This window comes from Phacochoerus africanus, chromosome 8 (genome assembly GCF_016906955.1).
Source record: "Phacochoerus africanus isolate WHEZ1 chromosome 8, ROS_Pafr_v1, whole genome shotgun sequence".
Lineage (NCBI taxonomy): Eukaryota > Metazoa > Chordata > Mammalia > Artiodactyla > Suidae > Phacochoerus > Phacochoerus africanus.
The window spans coordinates 150,969,643-150,983,405 of NC_062551.1; the positions used below are offsets into that span (position 1 = coordinate 150,969,643).

Consider the following 13,763-nt stretch of genomic DNA (forward strand, 5'->3'; position numbering starts at 1 on the left):
AAAAAGATAGGAACATAGTTTAATGTATCTGTTTCTCCCTAAGTATAGTAAATGGTACTTTGAAAAATGTTACATAAGGCTAACCAAAAAGAAAGTGATAAGGATATTTTCTTAATGTATATGGGAGAAAAATTCTACTTCATTCAGTCAATCGTTGCTAATACTGTGAGAAAATAATGTTTGGAGCATACAGAAACTTTGAAGTTAATACATGTTCTTAGACATTAATAGAGTCACACATTTATAATGCTGGATAAAAATAAGACAACTGTGCGTTTAAAAATAAGCTCAAGTAGACTGTATATGCTTGAAATAGAACATGTGTAAGTCTGTTTATCATGGACACTTTCTTTTAAAAAATACTGAATTCTGAGAATACAATAAGATTTATTATTTACTGAATTCCCTCTTTTAATTCTTTTTATTTATAGCCATTGTAGCAGATTCCAAGTTATTTTAATCATCATGAAAGAGCTAGTGCAAATGAATAGAAAAATCTTCATTAGGCAATGTTTTCAAAGGAATTCAGAAGATAATCACTACCAAAATTTGTTCAATTGAGAATTGACATTTAAAAAATTGAAATGATAAACACAACTTAAGACGTGAATCCAAGCAAATAACAACAAAAGGTTTGCATGAAATATGAGTTCTTAGGTCTGAAGCCGTTAGAGCTGCCAATCATTTGGAAAGTAGGCTGGAGTTGAGAGTTTTTTTGAATTGTTGAACACAGTAAGACAGCAATTCATACAAGTACCTTGCTAATTTATATCTATATCCCTCTATCTGCAAATAGATATATATTTAAAGGCATTTACATCATAAGGCATAGCGTATCCTTCCTGCCCAAGTCTTTTCCTGGCATACAAAGTCTGAGTTGTAAAAATTTGGGTTAAGTGATGGATAGTTCTTGATTGAAAAATTGTATGGTAATTTCTAAAGAGAATACTTCCAAACTAAGTGCTTGGGAAACTAGCATGGGGTGAGGGAGTTGCAAGATGATTTAATAGCTTTCATTTCGTAGTTGCTATGAGTTTTTGAATTTGATCGCAGAAGCAAGACAAACGTATTTTATAATTTACATAAAAATAGTCCCATAATATCTTGTTATCAGTAAATCATTAGGAAGAGGAGAATGTTTATTCTGCCTTTATTTTAATGCCATGTGGGTAGAATGAAAATAATTCCACTGGATAGAATTATATTTTGAAGCATAGACAGACATTCAAGGTGCTTCCATTTCATCTGGAGTGAAGAAAAATTTCACAAGGCTTTCCCTTGGTTTTATGCCGGAAGGTTTCAAATAGAGATGTCACAACATAGCTAGATTAAGTTGATATGTAATATCTATTTCTTGATTTGCATGATTAAAGCATTAGAGAAGTGGCTCAGATATCAAAAGATTTCTCATAAGTGGCAGCGCCAAAGCTAATTACTGTTAAAATGTACATGCTCGAACCCTGGTCTCTTGTTAACTTCTAAGCTGTTTACATCTTCTTGAGATGGAGTCAAAGTTTTCATTTGACTTTTGGATATCAAGATCCCTTTCTCACTCCATTTTGATATCAAAAATGTATTTATCAATTCTTATATCCTATGTCCCTCAAGGCAACATTAGCTTCAACCAAAAAAAGAAAAGTGATAGAAGATAGAAAAAGGACCTTTTCAGTATTTATCATTTTAAAACACGTTTCTTAAACAAAAGTAGCCTTTAAAAGACAAAGCTAAAATGTATACTAAAAAAAAAAAAGCCCATTGATGTAGTCAACTGAGCTCCAATTAGTTATCCGAAAGTGCAGTTCAAACCCTACTGTAAGCCAGGGTGCATTATGAGAGGGGGTGGGGATAGAGAGGGCGAGAGGAGAGAGGTTGTTATTCTCAGTCTTTTATTAATCGGGTTCTTTCATTCTAGTGGGGTCTTTATTATTTGGAAAAACAAAAATGATCTGGGGCTCTCTCCATTCTCACCCCAAATTTTGGAGTAGGTAATGGCTGTCTACCACCTGGTCCAACATATGCCCCCAAACTAAAACAAACACACTCATTTGCCATACAAATTGTTTACGATTCATTAAAAAGCAAAATTGCATATCCCTGTGCTGGCCGCTGAGGCCGAGCCTCCACGGCGGAGGGGGCATTCACTGAGTTGCCTTTGTATGCTGGGAGGACCAAGCCGCTTCCCACTCTGCAGCCCGGAGGAGCCTGTGTAGCCAGATGACGCATGAGGTAATTTTAAAGCTTTATTTGCCTTTAGTGTGAAACTCGGATCTTGTACTGTTCTTTGGTGAAAGAAGCATATCAGCCAGGGGCAAGTCTAAATTTTTTTTTTGAGTTGGGGGGAATCGTTTGGGATAGTGGGGGGGGGGGTGTGTGTGGAGCCAGAGGAAGTGAATGCTATTCAAGGAAAGACCAGAGCCAAGAGAAAATGCAAAATTTATCTTAATTTTAATGACTCCTTTCCCCCTTCACCAGAGCTCTCAATTTCCCATCAATAATGGGAGGTTTACATTAGAATTATTTGTAACTGGCAGATCTAAAACACTGTGGTCTGTGGCCACCTTGGAGGGAAATAAAAAATCGATTTATTCTCTATGGTACTTCCACAACTTCTTTAAAGAGCATTCTGATCTCTTTCCCCCTTTCAAAGCAAAGATCTAGAAGTACTGAAGTTGAGAACCTTCCTGTAGTATGCAGCCTAAACAGCAGCATGTGAGCTTACGGCATTGTTTATTTTTAGTCAACTGCATTGCTAAGTGTTTCCACCACTTTTATATTTTATATTCCCGGCGGTAAAACATCTGTAAAATAATTTTAAATGAAAAGCAACTTCCAAGTAAACTTTACATAAAAGAAATGACAGTTTTCCAAGTTAAAAAAAGAAGAGCATTTGGTGATCTTTGCAAGAACGAAAAAAAAAAAAAAGATGACACAATTTGCCATAAAAAGTAACAGTCTATAAAATCTATGAACTCTTGCAATACAAGGAAGGAGAATGTCACGCAGAATATGACATCAGCGTGCAGTTTTTTTTTTTTTTTAACTTACAACTTAGAAAATAATAGCTAAACCAATCAGTATATTCATTTCTGGTGTTTAACAAGCTGTATAAGGCAAAGCAATAGGAAACATCACAGCATACAAGCAAACCTTGTTCTTGCTGGCAGAAACTCTAATGGGAAAATAAGTGCCCTGAATAAAAGTTCAGGAGCGAAGTGCATAGTCTCCTGCTAGTCTAATTAACCATAAGCTGAATCACCATTGTCCTGAGATCACTGGTAAGGTTTCTAAAGTCTAGTTAAGAAATTACAAGTTAAAACACACATGTGCACACATACACATAACCACATTAAACTCAACTGTCCTTAGAATGGACCTCCTGCACCCCAAGAAGCAGCCAGATAGAATCCTGCGGAAGCTCACTTTTAATAGTCTCCCAGTCCTCAGAATTCCTAAAAACTTGCCAAAATGATACCACCACTGGTCCAGGAAGGGGAAAGGAGAACTCTTCCCCGCAGATGATACAATGAAACCGACATGTCCCGTCTTGTAATTCCATTTGCCAGCCTCCCCTTCAACGCCACTCTCTCTCTCTCCCTTTCTCTCTCCCTCGTTTTTTTTTTTTTTTCTTCTTCTTCTTCTTAAACTGATATCTATGTGAAATGAGCTGAAGTTCACGGTCCAGTTAGGAACGGATAATACATTCATTGTCCTGGCAGCAAACTTTTTTTCACTCCCTGGAAGAATTCACGCTTGCCGCAAGAATAATAATTACGGAAAACTAAAAATGCACTGCTAACGAATTAATCCTTAACGGACACCATCCTAACGAGGGCGGTAATGATTTGAGGACACTCTTCCTCACAGGACTTGCATCTCCCGTGACAATAAGCTTTTGTGCATCCTCCCAACTCGCCCTACCTCTTATAGATCCAAGATGTCAAAGGTTGTCTGGCCTGGTTGACCGTGACATGTGAGTTAACTCGTTCTGTGGCCGCATGGCGGAACTTTTACTAAAACTTTATCTGTGCCCAGAATATCGAAAAGATGGGCTGTGTGGGTCTTTTCCAACCCAGCGCTACTGTTCCTAAGAGACTTAAGAGACCTGCTCTGACAAACAAATGGGGAAAGTTAGATGAGAGAGTGGGTCCCCGGATGGAACACAGGGAGTGGGAACCCAGAGCTCTCGCACAGGTGACTTCAGGCAACCCAGTTAATGGGGCAGGACCAGAGCGCGGCCAGGGTTTGGTTCTCCCCAGCGTCCTCAGAAAATACCACAGTCAAGGAAAAACCGTGCACCTCCTAGTCCTTGAAAACAAAAGTAAAGGGGACATAAAGCTAGAGAGAGGGAGGAAAACCTGAGGGAATAGCTCATCTTTTACCCCAAGACCTGCTTGGTTAAAACACCTACCTCTACCTTAAAACTTCTGACACTCTTAAAAAATTTTTTTTTTTTTTTTAAAAAAGCAATTCCTATACACTGTCCCATGGAAAACCAGGACAAGCCTTCCTGGGAACTCAAGTCGCAGAGTGGCAGAGAGGATGGTAAGAGGAAGCAGTGTGAGGCTGCCTCACTGAAGAGTGTGAAAAAAATCAAATGTGAATTTGATGAATGTGAGGTCTGGGACATTTTGTCAAAGAGGGAGGGAAAATAGAAAAGGGAAAAAAAAAAAAAAAAAAAAGCAGCCCCGGCTGCCAACTCACCATCCACCAAGTTCTGGCCGAGATGTCGTAGCAGAGCTGCCATTTGATGGAGCCGTCGGAAGCTTTCCCTGCCATTACGCTGTCAGCAAGCTTCATCTGATGCTAACTCACGGGAGATAAGACACCTAATTGAGAAAACATTTGCAGTGGCATGTGGGGCAACATGTAGTCCGGTCCATACCATATGGAATCATGGGTAAAAAAAAAATCTCCTTGACAATGAACCAATCTCTCACAGCCCAGTGGCAAGGTGAAGTGGAGATGAAAAGTCTGCTCTTAGCACTGTCTTCTCTCTCCTTTTTAAAAAACAAGAACCCACTGCTACACATCAAAGAGAGGCGGTTAAAATTAGGGCTTCATCACTCAGATGATTTTGGTCTGCAAGGTTTTTCCTTTCCTTCCAACAACCAATCCCCCCTCTTTTTTTTTTTTTTTTTTTTTTAAGGAGAATAAAGAGATTTAATAGGACAAAGGCAGGTAGTGGACTGCGGAGGGAGATCGCCACAGGCTATTAGCCTAAAATTTCTGCTTGACAGATGGAACTGCTTAGAGACTATCATGCAATGTTTTGGGCTTTTTTTTTTTTTCTTTCTCCCCACTCCCCCCCGCCCCCTTCGACTTTAAGTCTGATTCAGTATCTGTTTTTCACAGCCACTTTTCTCAAGAACGTGAGCTGTGCTTTTTCAAAAGTGTTTAGTTCAGTTTTCTTGTCTTACACATCTCGTTGGAAGCAAAGCGGAAAAGTCTAAAACTAAATCTGGGAACAGCTGAACAGGTTTTCCAAGGAGTTAAAAAAACAATTCTTAGGGAAAAGATTTCTCCTTCCTTACCTTAAAAAAAATTTGTTAGTTGATTTGGTTGTGTAATTTGGAACGTAAACACGAAAGGACAGTGTTCAAGTCCCTTGATTTTTGGTTTGGCTGATGTTGTTTTTACATGTGTGTTTTTCTGTGAGGAAATACATTACTGATATTTCACAAGTTCTAATCTAGGCTAGGTGCCATCTCTCTATTGTTTGGTATACCTTTAAAAAATAATTCTGGGGCTTTTCTGCTCTTTGTAAGTAGAATGATCAGTTGTTTTCAATCCAGTTTAACAGAGTTCAGGCTAAACTTGACATGAGCACTTCCTTATTCAGGGAGAATCACATCTGATTTCCTTACTGTAACCAAGCCATCTTCTTCACAGGGGTTTTTAACCACACATCCTCTCTTTAGTAGGAAAAATAAACCACAACATGGACCCACCAATAAGAATGGCTGTAAAAATGATTTTTTTCAAAAAAAATTTAACTGAGAAGAAGTACAAGCAACTGCTGAATTTCAAGTCATCTGACTTCAGAACTAAGAGGGGCGAGAGAAACAGGGAGAATGCCTTGTATTTGTTATATTTTATTCTTGCTAATGGTGTGAAATTAGGAACTGCAGAAATATCTTTATAAGAGCAGGGCACCAAACCCATCCTTTTTTTTTTTTTTTTTTTCTCCTGAATATAAGCGATTACTTCATCTCCAAGAACCTAGCAGTAATATTATAATTCTCTACACGGCAGGTCTCCTATATAGGCACCCGGGAGCATGTGAGAATTTATCTGCGGTATTTTTCAGGGCAACTGAACTGTGATTATTTAAAAAGTTGTGCATTTACAGCCCAGTTATCCAGCGGATTTTCTTCTAGTCACGTTTTCGATGGAATAATGTTTAGATGAACTTATACAGGACACATTATAAGTTCCAAAGAGGTTAAATTTGGTAGCTTTTGCTTTTCAATTTCTGACCTCTTCCTTAGTTGGTTTTATTTTAACCATTTAGCATCAGGAAAACAGCTGTTTTGACAAAAATATCATTTTAGCAAAGCAGATTTTATTCAGTTGCACCTGAAACGTTTCATAATTTAAAGCATCATCCACAGATGGCGTCTATGGGATGAACCACAAATACAATAAATAAGGCATTTTTTTTCCCTTCTCATCTCTCATTTAATGAATAAGAATTTAATTCTGATAATATGGGGTAGGAGGCGGTATCAGGAATGATCATCAAATATGGATATTGCCATTACTCTGAGAAGCATCTTTGTAGCCTTTATAATTCTGGTGTCACCTCTCTATTCAGAAAAAGAGTGGGTAGCAAGGAAGTGCTAAGTTATCCAGTGTCCATGAGCAAACAGACCTTCTGCCAGGACCTTGCTCTGAGCTTGCCGGTCAAAAGTGTGGTTGCCTTGTGTAACTGCTGCGTGAAATGACCTAGCCTTCAGCTTACCATTTAGCGAAAGAAAGAGAAGAAAGTTGAAAATGCTACATAAATGTAAAATAGGCTACACCGGGGTAAAAAAAAAAAAAAAAAAGGGAAAAGGGAAAAAGAAAGGAAATGGAGTAGTATTGTCTTTGCATCAACCTCTTGTTCCATTTTATTCTTTCCAACTTGTCTCTGACAAGCAGACAAAGCCAAAGTCTCCCCAGCCTTCTCCTATGGTATGAATGCACATGGCTATTTTCGACACGTGGGTCCAAAATTGTGGGTCCAATTTCTAAGTTTGTCCTGCTGCAGCCTCCGAAGTTGGAGGCATCTCTTATCTGAGCCGCTGCATTTCTGCAACTCAGCTTACCCTATGCATGCCCATTATTTATGAATGAATGGGACATAAGCTAAACCGGAGTCCAGATTTCACTCTGTGAATGATGGAATACTTGGGAGCATTTTACAGGAGATGGCACAGTAGTTTTGAAAAAAGAAATGAGAAATATTATTGGATAATAGTGTTTTAAATCCAGAACAATTAGTTGCATTTAACTTTATCATTGTTCTCTAAGAGGCTGGTGGAAACTGTCCTTTCCCATATAGCAATCAATCTTTTCACAGTGTGGCCCATTAATAGCCTTAAAACAAGATTAAATAAAACATGTTAAATATTGCAATTATTGTGGGAAATAAAATTATTTGGTGAGCATAATGGGGAGCAATTCAAGCATTTAACATGATCCAGGAAATGCTACTCCAAACAATTGCATTTGCTTTATGCATTTTTTCCCCTTTGATTGCTGACAGATGCCTTTTTGGAAACAAACATCTAAATGGTTTGCTTTCAGTCAGAAAAAAAAAAAATAACAGAAAGCGGCTACATGTTTTGAATTTAACTCGTCATTTGAATACTTCTTCCCACTGCACGTGAATGAATCTGAGGCAAAAACAGCCCTCTCATCAAGAAATGTCCATCAGGGTTTGGACTTGCTTACATTCTTTGGATATGTTTTCTAAGAAGTAGGAATCCCCCAGCTATGAAGTCAAGTGATGGGCTAAACTGCTGGGCATGTATGAGGAATATGGTCCGGGTGGCTATGGGGGAACATTAGACAGGGAACTGTTTTGTCATAACATGAGGCCCCCTGGGATAAAGACAAGTCATGGTCCAGGCTTTTTCCGGCTGTCCTGACCAACGCTACCGAAATCAACTACCTACCTCCCTTGGGTGAATGGGAAGAACCCAGGAGAGCTGAGGGGATGGGGGATTCCCATCTGGGTCTTTGCTGCAGTGCATTTGGATAAAGGCCTCAAAGACTCTGCTGCCAACAGGTGTATGATACCAAGGACAGGCTTTGGTTTTTGTCTTATGTTGTTAAAAGCCAACATGAAATAGAATATTAAATGATTTTTCAGAGGCTGGATAGTAAAGTCCTTGAAAAGACAGTTTCTGAAGTCCAATTGCACAAATCCTGGCTTGTTTGGTTACTGTGTGACCCCTCCTAGGTCACTTAACCTCTCTAATTCTCTGAATCCTAATCAGAAAGATAACTTGTTATCATATATAACTATATATATATGACTAGCATTTACATATACTAGTTAGTAGCAAAAGTATGCATAAAGTCAATAGTTCTGATATGCAGTGAGTTTTCAAGCAAAGTCATTATTTTGTTATTGATGTTTTGTTATTATTAATCCTCCTCCATTGAGAGGAACCCCCTTTCTCTCACCTCTGGTCCTGCCCTGTGAGGCTGGGTTAGGTCCCTTCACTCTGCTCTTTGATAATAATTGGTGCCTCACTCCATTTCAGCTCTTAGCCCCCTTTCCTAGAAGCAATCTTCCTCCCAGTTGGCCTTCCAAGAAGAACCATGAGATGCTTGAGGTCAGGGACCATGCCTTGTCTTAGTAGCTACAAGTTCAGGCTCAGTGCTGGGCAGACAGTAGGGGCTCCCTAGATTGTGAGAGAAAGCTAGTATAAAGGCACAGAACCTTAGGTGATTTGAAATTTGATTGCATTCTTCTCACATTTACACCACCTGTTCATTTACCTTGGCTTGAACTATTGTCCCTCCTAGTACAACATCTGCCTTTTACAAGTTAACACCCTTTCCAAATTCCTAGTCGGCAGGGATCTCTAGCCCCTTTGAATTTCCGTTGACTTCCTTATCTCTGTCATCCACTGGTACTTCACATAGACCAAATATATTTTGCCTTTAGTGAACATATGTCATTCATTCATTCATTCATTCACTCATTTAACAGAAACTTCTGCAATGTAGGCAACTACATTTTTTTTTCTCCTTTTCAAGATTTGTTTCGAGGGCCATTGGAAATTTGAAACTCTAGAAGAGCAACTTGATTTTGAATGCAACATGTAATAACAGCTAACATGTATTGAGTGCCACCCATTAGCCAGGCACTGTTCTAAGATTTTTTTTTTTTTTAAGATAGGTCCTTATATGGTAGGGTTTATTATTGACCCATTTTGTAAGCAAGAAAACAGGCTCTGAGAGTTTAAGCAACTTGTTTAGGGTCCTGGAGTAGAGATGGAAGAAGGATTCAAGCCTAGGAAACTCCAGAGCTTCACCAGCTGGTGTTGCCTCCAGCCTTTTGCGCCTGCTATGTGCCAGACCTTTATCAAGGTGCTTCCAGGTATGGTGTATCATTTAACCTCTGCAGCAACCCTAAGAAGTTGGTATTATTCTTTTCAATTTGCAGGTCAGAGTCAAAGGTCAGAGTCTTGCATAAGGACGCATATTAAAAGCAGTCAGCCCAGTATCTGTTTGAAAAACAAGTTCATGCTTTTCCTGTTCCAATTAGCTAGTACTCAGAAGACTTTTTAAAAATTTCTTTTGTATCATTGGGTGTTGGGCTTAATAAATATGTGTGGCTTTGAATCACCAGGCTCTTGGAAATAATGAAATTAGAAATGTACCCTGTTGCAGAAAATGCAGAGAAGTTCCTTTTAGGGCAATGGGGCATCTAAGACTTTTAAAAACCCTGTATTGAAGAGGGATTATTGACTATTAAAAGACCTAGGTCTTTTTCTAACCTTGATCAGGTGGGAAATCCTAAAATGATGTTCAGGACATCACTGTCTAACATGGAAAATAAGTGTGTACTCAAACATAAGCTTGGGAATTGGAAGAAGAATCTACACAAAAGTTTGGATAACCTAGTTCTCCCAAAGCCCAGAAAAATGCCAAGGTCTCTGGTGGGAGCTTTAGCCCTTTTGATGAAATCAGCAAAGTCTTCTGCACAGGTACTCATCATTACTGGGCATGAGTGTGGTGACTGAAAAAAATCAGTGTCCCAAGTCACCTGGCATGGTTTTCTCACCGTATGGCAGAAGCAAATGCTGCAAAGCTGCAAAGGGCAGAACTGAGGAAAATGCCAGGGGGTCCAGACAGCCCCATCAATTTTAATGATCTGCCCAGATTTTTGATCTAGGATATATATATTTTTTTCCTGAGAAAAAATATTGATAATTTTTTTCAGCAGAAACTCACCCGCCATGCCCTGCAAAGAATTGGTTTTCTCCCTAGTGGCAGCTCTTGTGCCTTGTTGCCATTTAGAAATTCTCTGACTTTTACTTTCTCTGCATTTTCTGTTAACCAGCTGCCACCCAAGATTGGACTAAACCCTCTGCCCCCTGTTAAAAAAGAGAAAAAGAAAAGATGCATACAACATAACCCTCTAATAAGTTTATTCACAACTTCTATGCAAGGCGCTTAAGAAAACTAAAAGGTTAATATATTCTAACTAGATGTTGGGTATAGAATGTCAGATCTGTCAAATTTCATTATAACTTGCTGCTCATTGGAAAAGATTTGATTTCTTTTGCCACTGTCCTACTATGTTCAAGTCACAGACTGCCAGCAGCAGCTCACTGAAGACCACAGGCTGGCAGTGAGCGGGCTCGAGTGGGAAACCAGCCGCAAGGACCATCTGTTTCCGATTTCTAGCTGAGCCAAGATGTGCAGTGAAGTGCATTCCATTCACCAGGCCAGCTTCTCCCCTGCTCAAGTTATTAGTGTTACAAGTGAAATTATCTTTTCCAAACAGCAGGGGAGCTATAATCCTTATGGAACAGGACTTTAAAACATACACACACACACTCACAAAACACACACCCACATATACACACACAACATTCAGACATCCTTTGTTCAAGTTGTGAGGAGAGCTCCTTGTAAATTTAATTACAGCCTTCACAGGATTTATAAAGTATGTTTTATTAAGCATGATAACCTCTGAGGCAGCCGTGTATACATTGGCCTCATTTAGTCTAATTGAATGATCAAATATCTTTAAGATGCTTTTTGTGGGCATGGTTAAAAATGACAAGATGGATAGATTTAAACCATCTTAAAATGTAACGGCTTTCAGAAGCGTTAATGGCTTTATAGGAATGATCAGTGAAACTCTTGCTCAGCTGGCCCAAGTGAGCCAATCGCGTGCAAATAGACCCAGCTGAGGCTAGGTAGCCAGCTACCAAATCTCAAAGGGGCCAAACAACAGGTGTCCCCTTATAAGTGGGGAGACTGTAATAAACTACCTCTTTGTGATTTGGGCTTGATCTTCTGTCTCAAGATGGATCATTTTTAGAAATATGTGCAGGTAAGGAAGCAAAGCTGATTGTATGATGGTGTAGTAGAAATAGCAAGAGAAGTCAGGAGGTCTTAATTAATGTTATAAACATGAGTTTAGTAACTACAGATGCTTGCCACTGTGCTAAGTACTCAGGGTACAAATGAAACTTGGGACCTGCCATCAAGGAACCTTCACCTCTAGTTGAGGAGACAAAGGAGCAGTACTGCTATTACAGTGTGATGGAACCACGGTGGGTCCTAGCTTTCGTTCTTCCACATTCCCCGTGCGTGCGTCTGGTTTGTCATGTGTTATCTGTAAAACGGAGAGGGCAATAGCCTACTTTCAGGGGGTGTTGTTGGAATTAAATAAACTATGTAAAAGTATGAGTCAGTGATAGGATCTTAGCAGGTACTCAGCATATATTATGATTTCTCAGTCCCCTCTAATGATCTCCTGAATACATAAGAATCTTATCATTGAGGAGTGGCTTCTCCATCGTGGATGAGTAGCACGTTGAATCCAAGGAAGCTGCCTCTTCTGTGGCTCCCTGTGCATGTCAGCCAGCCTCAGACCACAGGTTTCTGAGTACCATGCCTGCAGAGGGTGCCATAAAGAGCCATGAGTAGTTGGGCATCTAACATGAGCTTTTGGTTCATACTGAATGAGACCACTTTCTCCAAAAATAATCTTTTGTTTTCCAAGCAGTGATAACATGAATTTATTTAAAATAAGGAGAGGAAAGGAACATGACAAAGCCTTTTATTTTGTAGATTAAGAAAATGATGGAGTTCCCTGGTGGCTCAGTGAGTTAAGGATCACAGTGTTGTCACTGCTGTGGCTCAGGTCACTGCTGAGGCACAGGCTTGATCCCTGGCCCCAAAACTGCCGCATGCCACAGGTGCATTCAAAAAAAATAAAGAAGAAAGAAAGAAAAAGAAAATGAGGGCCAGTAAGTTAGTGGCAGAGACAGGACTCCAACTTAGAAACCCTAATATTCAGTGTCTCTGTTCACAACTCTACCAGTTGTTTCATAGCATTTGAAGAGCTGTACCCTGGACTATGTAATTCAGTTGTGTTCAGAGGCACATGAACCCAGGTGCTGTCTCTGCTGATTATATTATACAGCTGGCACTTGGGCCATTGTACTTTATTTGTGTTTGCAGATAGAAATGGAGGCATCTAGCACAGTCCACTTATTGGATGGATGGAAAAGCTAAGGACTAGTGTCCCAGGTGGGTGGTAAACTTTGAGTCTTTGGTAAGCTTGTGGAAATTTGCATATGAGGATTTTATTGAGGTGGCCGTCAGGGTCAAGACCTGCAGGGAAGTAAAACAAGGAGAACTGGGCAGAGGGAGGAGTTAAAAATCCATGCAGTCCCAACGAAGGCATAGCTAGTCTTACAGAGAACCCAGAAGCTGGGATGGCCCTACAGAACTTTTCCAAATTGGTCAAGGGGGCCAGATCTTTGTACTCTTGTAGTGATCATCCAGTCATTAAATGTAGCTTTGAGCTGCATGCATATTTCAGCCAAGACAAAATCCAGTGGGGTTTTCAGCTGAGAACTGTCAACTTCCAATGTTCCCAGTAGCTGCATGGCATCTGGATGGTGTGCCACAGGATCCATCTGAACTCAGAAGTCAAATGGCTTACTCAAGGACACCTGCCAAGTTAGTGGCAGACTTGTTAGTGGGCCTGGGCTTCATGAGTCTCAGTCCATAGCCTTATTCATTTCCCAGATGGAAGGGGGAAGGCATCATGCCTTCTTTAAGCAGACTCTACCCAGGACCTCTCTTGTTTTTAAGAGCAGTACACCTCTTTAAGAGAACTTTGTAAACTGCCATATTTATTGCCACAGTGACTGCTTGGGAAATTATTAGTTGAAAAATCATTGTGTGTTAATATATAAATGTGGAAAGAGAAAGTCCTGTCTGTGAGTGAGAAAAGAAAGCTGTGAAGGAATAGAAACAAGCTGTTGCCAGTACACATCCAAGAGTACCTCTTCTCATGGAGATAATGAGCAGGGAAAGGAAGCCAAGACAGTGAGACCAATGTTGGGCAGTTCTTGTTTTTTTTTTTTTTTTTTTTTTTCCTCTACCTCTCCAGCGACAGCCGTCTTTCTTGGCATTTGCAAAGGCTTCAAAGAATGAATGAAAGAGGGATTTGGACTGTGACTCTAAACACATGCAGTCAGATCTCTCTTTGCACTTCCCAAGAATCTCTTGGTAGA

General features: G+C 39.8%; 1 long non-coding RNA gene across 1 annotated transcript in view; it reads left to right on the forward strand.

The window, feature by feature from the left end:
• Nucleotides 1-1,908: 1,908 nt before the first annotated feature.
• The window catches only part of LOC125132057 (uncharacterized), a 137,706-nt gene continuing 125,851 nt past the window's right edge, over nt 1,909-13,763 (forward strand). The window contains exon 1 of the long non-coding RNA XR_007136126.1: nt 1,909-2,226. This is a non-coding gene — a long non-coding RNA (uncharacterized LOC125132057). The remainder of the gene's footprint in view (nt 2,227-13,763) is intronic.